The sequence below is a fragment of the Sciurus carolinensis genome, chromosome 11 (assembly GCF_902686445.1).
Source record: "Sciurus carolinensis chromosome 11, mSciCar1.2, whole genome shotgun sequence".
Classification (NCBI taxonomy): domain Eukaryota; kingdom Metazoa; phylum Chordata; class Mammalia; order Rodentia; family Sciuridae; genus Sciurus; species Sciurus carolinensis.
In genome coordinates this window covers 80801266-80817869 of record NC_062223.1, presented here as the reverse complement: position 1 = coordinate 80817869, position 16604 = coordinate 80801266, and the positions used below count along the sequence as shown (strand labels likewise).

Genomic DNA, 16604 nt, shown 5'->3' with positions numbered 1-16604 from the left:
TGAAATTCCACAGTTTTGAAGGAGGCAGGTATAACTTTGGTGAGATTTTGAAGTATTCTTAGTTGGATCTATAAAAAGGAGACAACAGAACCATTGGAAGGCACTCTGAGTAGGAACCGTTGAATTTTTGGAATTGAACTGTTCCTCAATCTGAGTACTGCACTCCCTATACCTGATAACAAACATGTGGCTCTCGTGAAGGCAGAGAACCCTGTGGTGAGGAGGGGCCCTGGGTCAGACAGCCGAGGTTCAAATCCCGGCCCTGTCACTTCATAGTTGTAACTTTGGGCAAGTCACTTCAACCCTCTAAGCTAAAAACTGGAGATAACCATAGTACCTACCTTCCAGGGTTGCTGTGACAGTTACTTAAGACAATACAAAAGAGAGTTGAGCATGCTTCTGGGCCCATGATCTGGGCTCAGTAAATGTTATCTATTGTTATGATCTTGATTAACACAGTCATCAGGGAAAGCACTGGATATTAACAAAAACATTTGATAGTATGAGGCAAGATGAGACGTGCCCTTTCAGACATGCAAATTACAATTTTTCAGTCTCTAATCTGTAACTGACTTAAGTGGTGTCATGATTGTCACAAGGCCAGGAATTTAAAGGACAGCTTCAAGTTATTGACCCGCTTCACAGTAGTAGTAAAAATTTGGGTGTGTTGAGTGCCTGATAGCATATACCAAGACATGGCACCCAGAAGCACACTCCGCAACCACGCAACCATGGCCATGTGATGAGGGTTGGCAGATGTGGTATCATCTGCCCTGGGGGCTCCATGAGTTGCCTAAGGCATGCTGGTGAGTGAGGAAGGGGAGTCAGACCCCAGCTCGGGGCTCTAAGTCTAGCCTGCTTCCTGTCACCCTGTCACACAGTTGGAAGGATAATGAGAACATTTCAAGTGTTCTCTCTCCTATTATCCTAACCACGTAGGCATCACCTGCCTGGGTCCAACCCTGGTTCTGCCTCTGTGTGGCACTGGCAGGAAACTTAACTTCTCTTGACTTCAGTTTCCTTATCTGAAAAATGGAGGTGATAGCAATTATGTGATTGTTAAATTATGTCATTTTTTTGTGTGCACATAGAACAGTGTCTGTTATATCTTTTTCTACCTCCTGTCCAAGTACACTTTCACCAAGTGGAAGGTATTTTAAAACTAGTGAGTCTTTTCAGTGAAGCCAAGCAAGAGACACCTCATTGCCTGGATGCAGGGCCGCCAAGAGACCATCTCCATGTTCAGAGGGGTAGCTACAGGCAGTGGAGCAGGCTCGGGACTTTATTTCAGAAGACATGCTCCCCACTCCTTGAGCAGCTTCAGTAGGTGGCTTACCCTCTCCAACCCTCATTTGTCTCCTACTTACCTCATAAAACTGTTGTAGGAGTTAGGAGAGAGAATACAGGTGAAATGGTTATCCCAATGCCCGGCACAGCTCAGACACCGGACAAGCGGAAGCTCTGTCCACGTTATTTATGCTCTGTGCTGTCCAGCATGCCCAGAGCCTTCACCAGGAGCTGCAGGCCAGCAGACACATCCTAAGTGGTCCTCCCACTGTCAGGGTCCACTGTGGGTTGGCAGAGATGGACTCCTGCCGACTGCCATCTACCAGGAAAGAGGACTGTCTCTTCCCTGAGATGAATGTCTTGCTGTTCGGCACCAAGAGCAGGATTTAAGGAAGGCAGCTTAAATCAACATGCCCTGCCTTCAGCAACCAGCCCAGTAATGAAATGTGAGCTGACAAGTTCCTCAGCACTTTGGTGAGGTTTGTGAAAACAGTGCAGGCAAATTTTAGACAGTGTTTACTTGGGTCCCTGGTTCCCAGCAGTCTGATTTCCAGTCTCATCTGAGAAATGCCATTTGTATGGTCCTCCACCCTGACAAGCAGCTTGAGAGAACTGTGAACAAGTTCCTGTGATCCAGAAGAGCACAGGTTCTGTATCCCACCCATCACCCCAAGGCACCTCTGTCCTTAACTCTGAACCCTACGGGACTCTGCTTCCCAAATCATTTGGGATGATGACGGATGTCAGCAGGGAAGATGGTTGTTGCTGTTGCTGTCATACAAGGAAAGGTTGGAGAGGGGAAATGACTTGCCCCAAGTGCTTTGGCTTACAGTGGCAGAGTTGGATTCAGCGCAAACCCTCTATCTCAATCCTCAGCTCTTGCCTCAAACCTTTTCCATTCAAGGAGACCTCCGCATCAATAATCTTTTCTTTCTAACAAGCCACAGGATGGAGTGCTAATTAAAGAGCCACCTATTTCTTTGTGCTTACCACACCACATACCAGCCCTGAACTGTGCTTTACAACTATTATCCTGGTTAAGTTCCTAAGAGCCCTGTGAAGGTAGTGTCACTAGCATAATCATTTTCTAGATGAGGAAACTTGAAGCTCAGAAAGAGTGTTACTTTGAAGCACCCACCCCACCTTGTTAGTAAATGGCAGGGTCCAGATTCAAACCAGATATGGTTCCAAGATCTTTCCTAAGTGTGTTAGTCAGCTTTCTGTCACAATGACAAAATACTTGAGATAATGAAAAAGAGGAAAGTTTTGTTTGGGCTTATAGTTTCATTGATTCCAGTCCATGGTCAGTTGTTCCCATCACATTGGGCCTTGTAGGATGGCAATATGGTGGAGAAAGTTGCTCATCTCATGGTGACCAAGAAATGAAAGAGAGAAAAAGAAAAATGGCTGGGGTCCCAATGCACTTTCAAGGGCACACATCCAATGACCTAACTTTGTTCCACTAGGCCCCACCTCCTACAGGGTCAGATACCTCCCAATAAGGCCATGGGCTGGGGACCCAACCTTCAACACATGGCCTTGGGAGACATTGAAGATCCAGACTGTGGACTCCATGAGGTCAGGGTCTGTCCATCTCCTGAGCCCAGGGTCAGACGTGCATTCGATTCTCAGTGACTATTGCATATATGACCCAGGAACTAACCAGTGAACAGGCAAAGAGAGGACAAGAAAACCCCCTGGGAACACAGAAGAGGGAGGTGCTGCAATTGAAACTCTGTCTGGGAAGATCCAGCACACCACCAGACAGACAGCCGTCCTCCTTTCAAGACCCTCCTCCCCTGAGCCCCCTTCCTTGCCACCCCACACACTCCACAGGGTGAAAACCAAGCCTCTGGCTCCTTCTCTGCCACTTTCCAGACCTCACTCAAGTGCAGTGCCAGTCAGCCCGAGCTCCGCCTAGCCTAGAACTGCATCACTCCCCTCCTTCAGGCCGTCCTCCCCAGGGAGCAGCCTGCTGGGCTGCATGCATCATCAGCCTTGCTCAGCAGCTCACGGCTCCACCACCCTAGGGCTGTGGTTGGCCATTCTTGCTCTTGGCTCAGAGCTGCCTTAGAAAAGGCAGGAGGTTTAACCTCTTTGAGATGGTCCTTAGAATTGGAAAAGCCTACCTATCTTTGAAGAACTTAACGGCTTCTAAAGAAGCTTGCAGGCCCTGTGACATTCTCCAGGGTACCATTTCAAAGGGCAGTTCTTAGACTTATCATTTGCTCCTCCATGGGTTCATTTTGGGGGGGTCTTTCTTCCCACCCTCTCCCATGGCCTCTGTTCTCAGCCTCATAAATTCATTCCTCATTTCCACTGCTCTGAGTCTTGTCTCCCATAAATGGCTTTTATTTGAAAAGGAGCCTCTCACTACATTTTATTCCTTTGGGTTGCTGGCGCACAGAAGCAGTGCATGGCAGAGAGCCTGCCTGTAAAATGCTCTTGCTGGTGGTTTATGATTCTTATCATTTCATTGCACTTGAGTTTCATGGAATAACAGGTGGAGATGTTTTAGAGATACAGTGGCATTGGTTTGGAGGTAGCATGTGCACTCAGTAAGAATTGCATGAGATTTGGAGTAGGACCAGGCTAGATTGTCAAGACTCGGCTGATCCTTTGAGTATAGCTAATGATACCTGCCTGGCAGGGCTGTTTTCCAAATTAGCTTTAATATGTATGCATAAAATGCTTAGCATGATAGCTGGCATTCAGTAAGCACTTACTAAATGAAGTAAAAGTGTATATACTTTCCAGAATGCATGAGCAGGTCTCAATTAGCCAAAAAGTGTTGCAATTCTAAAAAATTTAAGTTTGAGGACAGTTTACGTACTGAAGGTTCAGAGCCAGAGGTCTGGATCTGAGTCAGAGTTAAACCATTTGTTTTCTCTTTCAGAGCCTCAGTGTCCTTGTGGCTTCTGAGTCTGTCTACTATCCTCTTCCTCCAGCCCCCTACACTGGTCCTTGACTCTAGATCAAGAGTCATTAATATGCTGATACATTTATCCCCAAACAACTACGTCAATGACTCGCAGCACAAGGGCCATACTGTATTAGCAGCAGCCTTCTCTCAGGATGAGCTTCCTGAACTCAGTGCCAGCAGGTGTTCAGCCTCCTCAGAGAGAGATGTGGAGCAGCTCCAGGCCTGCACCCACCCCTGCAGCCGCTCACATTTGTTTCACACAATCACTGAAGCTTTCTGGCCTCTTCTGTATGCTGAGCACTGTTCCAGACACTAAGGATCAGAGAGCCCCACAGTCTGTTCACAAAGCGGAGCACCCAAGCACACAGCCTGATGTGTGCACAGTAATGATTAGGAGCCTGGGAGAGGAACCTGGGGAGGTCTTCACCTCCCAAGGAGACTTGGGAGCCACTCGGTGAAAGGGATGCTTGTAGGTGGCAAGGAGGGCAGGGCAGTGCAGGCAGAGGGCCAGCACGTGCAGAAGCAGAGAGCCCTGTGAGCATGTGATCTCTTGGTAAGAAGTACCTCATCTGACTAGAGGGTAGGCGCCCCCAGAAAGGGGCAGAAAATCAGGCCAGAGTATAGGCAGTCGAGATCATGGAGCCGACCGGAATGCCTTACTAAAAATCTTAAATTCACAGCTTTTTCAGTGAACATGGACTATTTCCCCTTCAGTTTCCACATCAGGACTCTGTTTTTGACTCTTTCAGCTCAACCTGGCGTAGGCTCTACTTTAACTTAGGGAGACCTTCCAGAACTCAAACTCAGATCCTCTGAGCTTTCAGTTCCTTCTCTATTGCTCTCTTTCTCTACCAAAAAAGAAAGAAAGAAAGAAAGAAAGAAAGAAAGAAAGAAAGAAAGAAAGAAAGAAAGAAAGAAAGAAAGAAAGAAAGAAAGAAAGAAAAACACAAAGCATAAAAAGTAACAATGATTAGATGGACAGGGATCTGAAAAACTCTGTTATTAAATTAGGTCACAATTGACAGTAAAATAAACCAAATGCTTAAAAAAATAAACTGAAAGTAGCAGCAGTGTTAAAAAAATTAAACCTCTAAATATAGCACTTGCATTAATGCTAACTTTTGAAAATGGTAATTCAATTTTATTTACGAGGCAAAATATAATTACATTTAAATTTGAGGGAACAGAATTTAATTCTTATTAATGACAGAAAGACTGAGTGAGATGCTTTAATGCCAGAGAAATTGTCTTATGTTCATGGATGGGAGAGAAAATTAGATTCAGCATTGAGCATTCTCCCCTGTTACAAGTCTCATTTGTGTAGCCGGAATTGTTCCCTCTCTGAGAAGCATTACCTTCTCAGCCCAGAAAGCACAGCACCGACATCCAATTAAACATCAAAAGGAAATGATCAGGCTGGGCTATTTCAGTATAGGTATGGTACAGGACAGGAATCTCAAGGTTAGAATTTCACCCGAGAAATAATATCCAGTGAGACTTGACATTTCCTGTGCCCCTTCCCAGCAGCGAGTGACAGCCTAAAAACCAAAGTTCAGAATAATAAATATCTGAGAGATTAACGCTGCCACAGTGAAGGAAGGAGAGTGCTGGAGGGAGGCAGGAAGAGCTCGCCAGTTGTCTGGAAAGTAGCGTGGAGGCTTAGACACAATGAGATGGTCAGTTCCTAACATTTAATCAAACACTGGAAAATGGGGCCCAGACAGGCATACTGCTAAATACTGCCAGAGTTAAAGGTTGATAAACCAGAAGCTGGCAGCTTTTTAATTTAGTGGAATTTCCCCCGACAGCCCTGGAACATTTTCTATCAGAATTGGAGCTCTTCAGTATGCAAATGTAAGCCCTCCTGAAACTGGGCTTCAGAATCAGGTCTCTGTTTGGATGTCCAAGCTGATATCTCATACTCTCTCTCTCTCTACTTGTCTTCCTGGATCAAACTGCTATTATGATAACTTGTAATTTTAAAAAATAACTGTTCTTTGAATGGAAATTTTCCATTGTACAGGACTCTTTCATATATATATGCATCAGGATGTATTCAAACAACAAATACATAAGCCTCTGACTTTGCAGGTAGTGTTGTTCCCAAGAAATCAGGGTCTAGAGAACTTGGGTGACTTTTCCAAAAACACTTTGTGGACTCTAGAGTTCAAATCCAGGTTTCTCTGCGTTCATAGTTCATCTTTATCCCCTGCACAACTCTGTCATTGGCTGTTACCAAGGTTCACCCTGAACTTGGCAATTAATTAGGTATCAAGTGTATGGGGGGTACCTCTTCATGTAGTAACACTGCCTGGAACCATGCAAATTGAGTCATGACCATGGTGTGCCTCACAGTACTCAAAGACCAGTTATTTTCTACTGGGGTGATCCAGGTGGCTTGTTGGAGGACTTGGGACTTAAGGTGGGTGGTGGAGGTTGGCTATGAGTAGATAGAAGGAGCAGGCAAGCTCTTTGTAGCAAAGACTTGCAACACGTGCAGAGCTGAGACAGAGCAAGGGCAGCTCCTGGCTATTTTTAGTAGTGCAATGTGGCTTATCTCAACATATTTGTGGCAGTAGCGAGGGGAGAAGAGGTGAGGAAAGCCAGAAGGTATCAGAGCCTGAACAGCCAAAAAGAGTTTAGGTTTATCTGTCATTAGAAGCCTCCAAGAAGTTTTAAGCAGAGGTCCAACTTTGTGGTTTGGTCTTAGAAAGTTTATTGTAATATCAGTGTGCAGTTTAGATGCCTGGGGACATCCTGGTGGAAGTGTCCAGGAAAGAGTTAGATAGATGAGCTCATTGCTGGGTGGAGAAATGGGTCTTTTACCAAAGGATATCAGATCAGAGATCTTTTGGAAGAGGACATCATCTATCTTCATTTCACCCATGTGGGCCCTTTTAGTGAGTTTTTGTTGGGTTCCAATTGTGGCCAAGGATGCACATCCCAGTCATGTTCTTTGGCTTCTTTGCTCACTAGGCCTTTCCTGACCTGTTATCCTGCAAAGTCAGACCCTAGTTGGAGGCTGCCTCCCAGCTAGGTTTGAAGTCCTCTAATCAGGAAGCCTGATACCCTCCAATTAAGATGAATAACAGGCTTAGTGCTTCTTGCAATAAGCACTTTGTAAAGGCTTGAAATTCTAGTCCTGAAGGAATAGGTGTGGAGACCTGCTCTGCACCAACACACTGGAATTCACTTTTCTGCCTGGTTTGAAAGCTCTCTAAGCTCCTTGAATGAGGTGAAAGGCCATGTGCTTTCCAAGGCTCATTAGTTTTGTGCCATCTCCATGTGCAGAACAGAGCTATGACTTGGAGCAGCTCTGGCTCTCGGGTGATAGGGAGGGAAGTTGAAAAGCACAAGAGAGCAGCTTGGGTTTGGCCTCAATGTCTAGAGGACACTAATTACAGTAAGGAAGTCAGACTCGGGCTGCTTTTCTGTGCCTTCCTCCCTGTCTAATGTCTTCCTGAAACCTGCTCTAGGACTCAGAAACCACTGGTCTAAGTTAGTGAAGGAAGGAGCAGGGGGTGTCCTACTCAGAGAATGCCAGCTTGATCAAAATACAGATTGTCGGGGTTTCGGCCGGACCCCTGGCCCTAGGTGTGGCAAGGCTAAGATGGCGCCTGGCAGTGAGCCAGAGCAGTTAACTTTTGCATATACAACTGACATTATTTTGAGGAAGTTCCAGGGATTGGCTAAGCTCCCTGATGGACAGTACAGGTCCACTGTATGCCTGCCTTTGCTGCCTGTATCTGTTAATGCTCCCCCCTCGTGCGAAAATGCTGATTGGTTACTGTACTATAGATATTGAAGTGTAAGTTCCTCAAAGAGGAGAACAAAGAAAGAACTATGAGAAAGTAAGCGCGCAAAATAAAGAGCTCATAAGAACCAGGTTTGCGTCTCGTCTCTCTGCGGGCAGGGAGCGCGACAACAGATCTCACCCTTGGGAGAGAAAATTAACATGTAACCAGCCTACTGTGCACTGGGTATGGTGACTGGCTTTGCACTCATTCGCATGCACGGGAAAACTTGAGTTCCTTATGGATAGGAGTAATTTCATATCATCTCTGCATTCCCAGCCTCTAGGAATATCCGACACATAGTAGGTGCACACACTCTCAATAGATAGATAGGTAGATATGTATAGATATATAATTATATACACAGTAACCCAGACCTTGGAAGTAACACAGCCCCTCAGACCTTGGGAGTCAGGGAGGAGCAACTGGAGCCAGTCAGCCATCAGGGCAGGGTTTCTGCCTCTACCTCTGACTACTTCTGTGATGGTCCTGGGAATTGAGCCAAAGGCCTCATGCCTGCTATGCAAGTGTCCTACCACTGATCCACATTCCAGCCCTTTTTATTTTTTATTTATTCTGAGACAGTCTTGCTAAGTTGCCCAGGCTACCTTCAAACTTGTGATCCTGCCTCAGCCTCCCAAGGAGTTGGTATTACAGGTGTGCACCATTGTGCCAGGTTTCTCAATGCACTTTAAAATCAATTTTAAAATCTGGTAGATGGGGTATTATTATCACCATTTTATGGATGACACAGACGAGGCACAAAGGTGGGCAGCATTTGTCTCACATAGCTAGGAAGTAGCAGAGCAGGCTCTTGAACCCAGTCTGCCTGACTCCAAGGCCTCTGCTCTGTGCAAAGTCAGAACCTTGAGTAGTTGCATAGCATACTCTACCCGATTCCCTGGAATCTGGCACCACACAGATACATGCACAGATGTATGTCCTGTGTGAGACTCACTAGGGAGTGCAGGGATTAATCTGTGATAGCAGGATCCTGGAGGAAACACAGGTAGACTAATCACCCTGAGAAAGAAGATGAAGCAAAGGAGGGCCTAGTCCATGGAATGTGCACATGCAGAAGCACAGAGGAGGGAGAAAAAGTACATCAATGTCTCTTATAGCCATTTGCCTAGCTGGCCCCCTACAGGACTGTTTTTATAAGGTAGCTAGCAAGTTCTTTCTCAAGAACTCACATGTGATCACTATGCGGCATAGAACAAGGCACTTCCTCTCTCTGGGTCCTAGTTTTGCTGTTAACCTTGCTCTAAGCACAAAACCTACTTCTCTAAGTTCTCATCTTTTTCGCTTTTGGTCCTATAACCACCTAACAGAGATGTCCTCTTTAGAACAAGCCACTTCCTACCCAATACCAGTTCTCCCCCCGCTTGCCCTTTCATTCTCCACTGTCCCCATGGTCCTCCAGCTACCTTCCTTCATCACTCACACCTCTCTCTCATCTCTGCCTTCCTTGCAAAATCCAGGATCCCTCTAACTGTTCCCTTTCTCTGATCTTCCAGTTAGGCTTCTGATCGCTGCCAAGCCACATCCCATCATGCTCATTATCTTTAGCATTTCCTGGGCCCTCCCAGATGCAGTTCTTCACACACTTTAAGAGCTCTCCCTCTTGGTCCCCAGATGGGCTATTTCAGTGTCCACATCTATTCACCAGGACCCTGATCAACAGAGATTCTTGCCTCCTACCTCACTGAGAACACTGAGAGCATTATCCTGGATGGTTCCCTATGCAGCCCATGCCCCCATGTCTCTCTGCCTATATCCCCTTCCCCAGGGGATGAACAGCCCTCTAAGCCTGTCTGCCAATTACGCTTTGGGTCCAGTCCTTGCCAACTGTTAAAGAGGCACCTCAGTGGAACATCATCCCTTGCATTCCCCATATCTTCAAACTCTCCCTTCCCTGGTTCTTTCCAGCATATAAACATGAAATAGTTGCCATAAAATGGATGTTTACTCCATGAAACATGTACATGACACTAGACACATTGCATAGCATTCATTTAACCTGCACATGAGCCTAAGATTTGATATCTATGTACTGTTTTGCAGATGAGAAAGCTGAGGCACAGAGAGATGAAATAACTTGCTCAGGTCACATGTTGGATAGATGGATGGATGGATGGATGGATGGATGGATGGATGGATGGATGGATGATTGGATGTCCTGGTAACTGGATAACCAGTTAGATGTTGAGGCAGTTGGGTGGATGGACAAACAGATGGACTGATGGATGGACAGACAGATAAACAGAGAAACCAAGAAAAGGAGAAGTTCTTAATCCAACAGGGATTCAGTTGGAGTGAGGAAGGAGACTTAGACTCCGATTTTAGAGATTGTATAGTCTAGCTGGGACAATGATCAAATATACAATTAACAGTCAGGGAACACTCATATTACATCTGAGGTTTTGCCTCAACCTGATCCCACAATTTATAAACCAAAAATCTGTGTCATCTTTCATTCTAGCTAAGCTAGATTGACTTGAATTTTAAGTCTACCTGGATTTCAGAGAAATTCCTCAAGTTGGGCAGGAACTCAGACAAACTATTGATGAAACAAAAAAATCCTAACAGAATTCATCTTAAATTGCCAAACTCACTATTAAAAATCCTTAAGGTCACTCTTCAAATCTCAGTTCCTAAGCAAATAGAACAATTTGACTCATTCAATAGAATAAGGCCATTCACAACATATTCCTAGAATTTTAAAAACATCTTCATCTGCATCAATTCCTTGTTCAGCATAAAGTGTACAAATCCATGGCTGGGGTCCCTACCACTCCCTATTTATGGCCATTTTGAGCATCTTTCCAAGTAGAAGAAATTTTATGGGAAAATTATGCATAAGTCTTTCCCTTTAGGGGAAAGACACAACTTCCCCTACCAACTATTTTAATGAACAGGATTGTAAAATAAGTCCAGACAAATTAAAATGTAGCCGTGACAGGTCCCAGGCTTCATCTAGGCTTGTGTGTGGATTAGTGTTTAATAAGAGGAGCCTGGGGCAGCTTCTCCCTTACGTATACACTTTTGGGCATAATTACCAATAGCCAAACCTTACATCTTTCTTCTTCCCTCTTCACCTCTTCCTCATATGTTCACCTCCTTCCATGTCATAGAAAGACAACAGGTGCATCTTGGACCTTGGCCCAAAGGAAGATGTGTCTGAGGGTAAGGACTGAGGCTTTTTACAATCACAGTGTTCACACTCAGATTGGGGATGAGTGTCTAAGGAGGTTAGGTGCAAAGGAGTCTGAGCCTCTCTGTGAATATATTTCATAAAATAACTTGTGTGCACTTTGGCAATGAGATGGTGTCAAGTCAACAAACACACACCTCTTCCATGGAACTTTTTTTTCCAATCATTTGTTCTTTCAACAAATGTCTGTAGAAAGCCATGCTGTGCCATGCCTGGTGCTAGTGTCAAGTAACCAAGATGCATAAAAGCTAGCTGCCATCAGGTGGGCTTCCCGCCTAGGAAAAGGTGACATGTACACAAGTGTGACAGGGAAGAGGTGGGCTGGGCAAGGGGATGAGCTTGGGTTTGACTTCCTACAGGAGAAGAGCTCATGTGTTCTTGAGCCTGGCTGGCTCATCTCCAAGACCCTGTTATAGTTCAGGCTAGAACTTCATGAACTTGGAATGAGAAGTTTAGGACAATAGAGATTATCGCCTGATTTCAAGAACAATCTCAGCCTACAAATATGAATGGCTTCTACCTGGCTTTTAATAGTCTTGACTGATGGTGCCATCCAGGTGACCAGAACAAGAGCTTCATACCCAAATATTGAGGCTGTTATTAGAAAAATAAATGTTTTGCCCATCCAGCAGGTGCTCCTCTGTTAGGTGGTGTGGAGCTCTGCTAGTACAGTCTGTCTTAGGGCCTTATCAACCATATATGCAATATAGTTTACATACAGCTTCTCAGACATACCCCTTCCTTTTATCACCACCCACCTATAGGAGGGGAATCATTATTACTCTTTCATTTAAGGAGTGAAGAATTATGGTTCAGAGAGATTAATCTTCCCAGTGACCCAGAGCTGGGAAACTGGGGAGTCAGGTCTGAAGCTTAGTCTACCCTATGGCCTATGCACTCCTTACTATCAGACAGATTCCTCCCAGACCCCAAACCTCCAGCATTCAGTCAGAAAGCTTGGATTTTGATCATATGAAAGTCAGCTAGCAATTTTCGAGTGTTCTTGTATTGGGTGTGTTGCAAAAGTCAGAATTCACATCTGATCTTCAGACTTCAATCTAGGATGCTTACCATTACCTCTCTTTCCTTTTTTTTGTAAAAACATGTGTGTGAGATTTATTATATTCTGATCATACATCAGGCACTAGGCTAGAATCTTCACTTTAGTTCACACTTGCTCACATAGTGTGGTAGATTTAGGTTATGGCCATCTGTCATGTCAGACCTACATGCCTTGTGGTCATCCCTACTTGGATCCTCAGTACCTGCTTGTAGGACTTGTGCATGGTGAGCCTAGGAAATCAACCAAACAAAAGCAAGTCCTGCAACCACCATCCAGAGTGGTCCATGTCATCCCAGTTTACAAAGAAACTTGTGACTTTGGAGCTAAAACCTGAACTTCGCAAAGGTCCATTTCCATGATGTAAAAGGCATATGAACTGTCAAAGCACATTCTGTAACATCATCCTGTTTGGATCTCACCAACTACTCTGTGAAGTTATATCTGCTTTAATGTCAAAGCAGACTCTGAGAAGGAAAAATTAAAGCAATCACTTTTATTTCAGGAACAAAATAATAAATCAAAGTATTTGGGGGAAGAAATAACAAATAAGGACTAAACCTGAGGACAAATGGTAAAGTAGCAGCTCAGGTTTCTGCTCCCATGATGTGTCAGTGGGTCTCTTCCACTCAAAACAGGCCCCTCTGCAAAGGAGAACCCGAGCACTCACAGGCTGTGTTACCATCAGTTAGCACCCCATAAACATCAAGGTCGCCAGTTCAGGCCCCTGCCATTAAAATGTGTAAGAGCTCGCAACCCAGCTTGTAAAGGGCTGTTGGAGGGTGCCCAGCCACCAGGCGGCTTTAGCTTTGTGCCAGGAGAGCATGTCTAGTGTCAACTAGCAAGGAAATGGAATGTTTGGATGGACAGACCTGCAGTCTCCAGACGCAAAGAATGAGATCAAGTGTCTGGGAAACTCCGTGTGGCGGATCCCATTTCATCTCACATATATCCAGGGTCTGACTTGAATATAACAAAAAAGAGGCAGCAGGGCCAGAAGTGGGTGGGGGGAATCTGCTGGAATCAATCAGGAGGTTCCCTTAAAGGAAAGCCTCCCTGGGGGACATAATTGTTCCTTGCTTATTCTGAGGCTGTTTCCTTGTCTGTAAAATGCCTGTCTTGCAATAGTGTGTTGCTTGAGGCTTGTCAAAACAAGGAGAATGCACAGATACCTACATGACCTTGTAGAATGTCCTTCTCCCATCTGGGTCTTGGTATCCTCACCTCTAAGAAGGATAGCAGCCAAGTGTTCTCATAACATCCTCATGATATTTAAGTGAGAAATTGTATGTGAAGTATGCTTTTTAAACTGTAAAATCTGATCTAAGTGTTAGCTAAGCCAAAAATGGCCTTCCCACACATTACCTCATTTGATCTAACACCAAGTCTGTAAAATCTGTGAAGTGGGGGTTATTGTCCCCATTTTACAGAAATGAAAAGGAAGGTTCAATGGATTGCATAACATGCAACTTGCAGATTATTCAACCAATAAGTGGCAAAGACATGGGTAGAACCAGATCTGACTAATCCTCAGATCTATGGTTTTAGTCCATTGCACATATTCTAAATGGTATGGATAATGTCTTTAGATGATTGGGATGGCTACAGATTATTTGGATAATCTTTGCAATGCCAATATCAGTGTGTGGTTTATTTGGACTATGACTTCCTGGGACATCATATTTATTATTTATATACTAACCTCTGTATTCCTAGCATAAGGTATAGTCTCTGGCACATAGGAGGCATGTGTGGAAGGTTAGTAGAAGGATAGGTGAATTTATTGATACCTACTATTTATCAGGCACTAAGTGCCCTCTGAAGTGAGTTCTGTTATTATCCCCATTTTGTTAAGGAAGCAAATGAGGCTCAGAGGTATAATAGTATAGGAGGTCATGCAGCTGGCAGAACTGATATTTGGAATCACATCTGACTGCAAGTCTTACTCTTGTTTGTCCACACTACCTCCAGATTAATTAATAAAGGAATGAAGTAAGGTCTTCTCTCCATATCCACAGGTTCTGCATCCATTCAACCAACTGTAAATTGAAAATATTCAAAAAATTTTTCCATCTGTACTGAGCATATGCAGACTTCTCATTATTATTCCCTAAGTAATATAATCTAACAACTATTTACATAGCATTTATATTGTATTAGGTATGATAAATAATCTAGAGATGATTTAAAATATACAGGAGGATTATAAAGATTAAATATACATACTATGCCCTTTTATAAAAAGGACTTGAGAATCCATAGATCTGAATATTCAGGGGGGTCCTAGAATTAATTCCTGTTGGATATTGAGGTCCAAGGGGCAGCTCTGCCTGTTAGCTAAGACCTGAAGTTCCACAGGTAAGTCCAGCGCAAGGTCTGCCTCTTCTGTTCTTGGTCCCTATCAACTCCATACGTCCTGCTGTCTGAAAACATGTTCTCTTTGTCCCCAGCGGCCTGTACCCTCTCCTGGCTCACTCAGTGAATAGAGGTACTGTCTGCTGTTTACTTTCACACCATAAACCACCGCAGGGAAAAGTGCTGAGTAAACCCAAGCAAAGCCCAAGCTGATCTCCTCTCCTGGGCCCTCAGGGGAAAGCTCCAGCCCTGAGTCCAAACCCAGTCCCCAGAGTCACTAGCAGGTCATTGCCCTTTGGTGGTTTACAGAAGAGGTGGGAGTTTCAGGGACAGGATCTAGGGAGGCTTGGGGACTGGAGAGTATCATTATTGGTCTCTAGGAAAGCCTAAGATGTTGTCTACTTGATCTTAGTCAAAAGACTGAGAAGTGGTGCCTCAAACATTGTCTAAAAAGAGTTTGAATATCGTCCCAGAGGACTCCTGGAGGCAGTGACTCTTAGTTCCACAGCCCCACCCTTGTGTGGGACATTTTCACGTGGACAGGTCACTAGGGAAAGGTAGACCTGGCTAGACTTTCAGCCAGACTGAGCATCATGTAAACAAATTTTTTTCATCTTCGTATGCCTGTCTCCCTGGGCAGCAAAACTTAACTAGGGCTCTATTCTGTGCTAGGACTTGTGCTGGATACTAGGGATAGAGGTGATCTGAGGAAGGAGACCCAGTCCCAAGTCACTCTAATGTGTAATATGGATGAGAAGGAGCAAGAGAATAACCACAGGATGAATTGCAGGTGATTTCTGGTCACCTGTGACAGGATAGCCAAGCCTTGGGGTATTGGAAGCCATGTATAAATTATGGGTTTGTTTAAGCCATCATAAGGCAGGGAGACTGCTTTTCTGGGAACTCCTGGGTGAAACTGCTTGGTTCCAAAAAGCCCAGGTCATGCTGGCGCCCTATCTTAGCTCACAGCCCTGGGTTCAAACACGGCCACCCAGAGATGGGCATAACCCCAAACAACTTGTTATTCCCATCTTTATTCTGTTTTTTCTCAAGAAGACTGCCATACCGAACCCTTTTGATGTATTTCCCCTTAAATAAAGGTTTTGGGCCCTTTTTCCTTGTTCAGTTCCAGTTCCTTCAGGACTGGAGGACCCACCAGGTACTCCGATCTTAAAACCTTTTTCTGTTTATTGTCTTCTGTTCTTTACTGATTATTTTCAGACTTTTTATTTTCCCAGCCAGTTCACATCTCCAAGCAGGAATCTGCTCTACTGGGGTGCTAGTAACCCCAGCATTGGGGGTAGATTATACTGTGTAACATAGTGGGTAATTGTATCATAGAATCCTGGGACCTTAGAAACCATCAGGTTACCCCCTGAAATAGATGAGGAAACTAATACCCAGAAAGAAGAAGTGACCTTCTCAGTAGATTAGTGGCCAAGCAGGCATGGACTTTCCAAATCTCTTTGAACTCCCAGTCTTCAGGAAACCTTTCTTGAGTTACTCGGTCATTACCATGGTCTTTTGTATTGTCCACTTCACTGAGTGCTCACTACAGCTTTGCTTGGTCAGCAGGGGACTGACCACAGTATCACAGAGCACACACTCCCCTGGGCCAGGAACTGTGACACAGTGAACTCAAAGGACCTATGCACAGTCACACAGCTTAGAAGTTCCCGAGCCTGGCATAGAACCCAGGTCCCTGGTTTCAGCTCAGAGCTCTCTCTGTCCCTCCTCCAGCAGCCGCCCTCTCCTCTGGACAGATGAAAAATCCGATGTGTAGGAAGTACCTCTATTTTGCTTGCACAGGAATGCACCATAAAGAGCAACTCTTACTACATTGTTTTAAAAATTTGCAAACATTTTAACCATTGTCTTTAGATTAGTAATGAAGGTCTGAGCCTCTGAGATCTAATTTTGTTTTCTTTCCTTTTTCAAAAGCAGCTAAAATATTAGCAGCTTCTACATCAG

At 44.6% G+C, this 16604-nt stretch overlaps 1 protein-coding gene across 2 annotated transcripts in view; it reads left to right on the top strand.

Moving 5' to 3' along the window:
- Tenm4 (teneurin transmembrane protein 4) overlaps positions 1–16604 on the top strand; it is a 712052-nt gene that overhangs the window by 581464 nt on the left and 113984 nt on the right. The gene's annotated exons all lie outside the window — the stretch shown is intronic.